Below are 3,006 nucleotides of genomic sequence, written 5' to 3' on the forward strand. Positions count from 1 at the left end.
AATTAAATGCGCGGCAATATTCCTCCAATCCCAAGTTATGTTGTATCCTTCTCCATTCAAGAAGCTCCATCCTGTTACATCAAATCTCCTGCCGCATGATAGCCCATACTTCTAATGAATCCGTAGGCTTCAATCGCCAGCCACTATAATCCCAAATCATTCCAAACTTTACTTAAGGTGCGTAATCGTCCTACCACCAAGCCCATATGCAACCTCCGCCACTCTCCCACTTTGGGCAAACTCGCTTCTTTAATCAGCTACCTGACCTTTGCTTCATACACCTGGCCTTTTAGAAGTTTAAAACTCCGCCTGACACTTCCCGAACGCATTTCTCATATTTTGCTGCTCGGTTGTTGCCTTAATAAAATCTATCTTCATAGCACTTGAGTCCATAAATCGCTACAAACTTTAAACCGTTGCGAAGGTCATCTTTCTCGAACCGCCAACATTAGAAATACTGATCCAATCCTGAACCACCGCACCCTGCAATATCTGACAGTTGTATCTCCAATACTACTTCACAATATCTTGACCCAAAGGCGAATTGTAGCAGATCATAACACCGACAAACCTAGTACGTTCAATTAGGACAACAACACCCCAACATAGAAGAAAACTCCACTACGCTTGCAAATACCAAGTCTCATTACCTCCACCAACCCACATCTGACCATCCTTAGTTCGACTGCCTTTCCCCCTGCCGGGAATAAAATACTGAATCTCTTGGTTATGCACTGAGTAAACCTCCCCTTCAAATTATTCACTGCCCCGACACGTGGGCAACATCCTACCATCATATCACTACTGCGGAACAGTCATTCATAAGCATCATGGCAACTTGTGCCTAGTCTCAACCCCTCAGAAGTATCGCTACTGAGCTGAAGCAATAAAATATTCTTCCATAAAGCGACGATAATAATTCGATCCGCTAAACCAGGAGAAACATCCTGTATCACATCTGTAGTACCATCATGACTCTTCAATTCTCAATTTATAACAAGCGCTCTGCGCCGCGTAAGTTTGAGTAGGAAAGAATCAAAGGCATACGCCTCCAGGGATCAAATCGCATGATAAGGAATCAAGAAGATAAGTACTCCTAACAGTCCTGCAGCCTCCCGAGGATAAGTACAGACGTCTCTGTACCGATCCGCGAGACTCTACTAGACTTGCTCATGACTCGTGAGACCCTAGGAACCTAGTGCTCTGATACCATGTTGTCACGACCCAAAATCCACTAAGGGTCGTGATGGCGCCGGACACTGCTGTCAGGCAAGCCAACCAAATTACTGAATCAAATTCTCGTTTTATTACTTTTGAAAAGTATAAGATTTTCCTTCAAATTTAGCAATTTAAAATATAATTGTCTCAAATCAAATTCAAATAAATAGCAGTTGAATACAAAATACTTCAAACCACCCCAGAATCCGGTGTCACAAGTGCATGAGCATCTACAGATAAGGAAATAAAATACAACATCCGTCCGAAATACAGTGGACAAGAAACAAATACAATGCACTGGAAGGGACTATACTAGCTGCGGGTCGCCTCGAAGAATGCAACTCACCTAGTCCCAGAATCATCCGCGCTTCTACGCCCAGTAGGCCACAAGGGTTACATATACCTGTGCAACAAAAATGCACATGAGTGTAGTATGAGTACGAAAACAACGTGTACTCAGTGAGTATCCCGCCTAATCTCGAAGAAGTAGAGACGAGATGGTCGACTTCGACACTTACTAATGGTCCAATAGTGAGGTCAGTAATACATTAAAATTATGGATTTCTATAAACATGATTTTAGTCCAAATAGAAGGAAACAAGTAAACAATCAATTCTTTTATAGGAAATTTCCAAAATTCCTTTTCGTAATTATCCGATCATTACCAAGCCATAAAGAGGCTACAACAACTTAAATAAGTTTCAAGGCAAGCAATACAAGCATGCGCACATCATGCCGAGGCGACGGCCCGATCCAACAGAAATGTAAACTGTGCACTTGCCAAGGGTCGACTGTGCGCCTATAGATACATCTATTTAATCTGCCGAGGTGTTCGGCCCGTTCCAAAATAAACACGTAGAGACATTCAATCAAGAAGCCAACATGGGCAATTATTCAAAGAAAAGCTAATTCTCTTTAAACAATTTAAGAAAATGAGGTTTAGATCTTGTTAGAAATTCATTTACTATTTTGATGTGGTTTAAGCAATTCAACTGTCCATAAGATTACAAATATTCAAAGTATAGCATGCTTTTGGGTCCTAGACTACCCGGACAATAGCATAATAGTAGCTACGCACGGACTCTCGTCACCTCGTGCGTACGTAGCCCCCACAAATAGGAGCAAATATCCAATTAATTTACCTATGGGGACATTTTCCTCTCACAAGGTTAGAAAGGAGACTCACCTCGCTCCGAAGATCCATAACCGGCATTCCACGCCCTTCCGAAGACTCCAATTGATGCACCACGCTCCAAAACTTAACGTTGATGACGAAAATCCCCTCTTGAAGCTCCCAAAAATCGCCCAAGCCATGAAAAATATGAGAGAAATGGCCAAATCCCAATTTTAAAACAACCTTCTGCCTCCAGCTATTTCCGCACCTGCGGTCCCTTGACCGCTTCTTCGCGGTTTCCGCAGGTGCGGTTAAATTACCGCTTCTGCGGTCCTCCCTAGGCCGCCCTGCTTCGCTTCTGCGACATGCCTTCCGCAGATGCGGTCCCGCTTCTGCGAAACTTTGACCGCATCTGCGGTCCTCTCCAAGATGCCCTCTTCCGCTTCTGCGCTCACTTCTCCGCGCAAGATGCGGTCCCGCATCTGCGGAACCTTGACCGCATCTGCGGTCCTCAAGCCTTTGACCAAAATCCTCTTCCGCGGCTCTCTTTCCGCTTCTGCGGGGCAGCTTCTGCGGTTAACCCATCGCAGAAGCGAAAATACCGGCAACCAGATCCTTCAGCTGTCCAAAAATCCCAATTTCGATCCGTTAACCACCCGGAATTCACCCGAGGC

Source organism: Nicotiana attenuata, unplaced genomic scaffold, assembly GCF_001879085.1.
Source record: "Nicotiana attenuata strain UT unplaced genomic scaffold, NIATTr2, whole genome shotgun sequence".
NCBI classification, from domain to species: Eukaryota; Viridiplantae; Streptophyta; class Magnoliopsida; order Solanales; family Solanaceae; genus Nicotiana; species Nicotiana attenuata.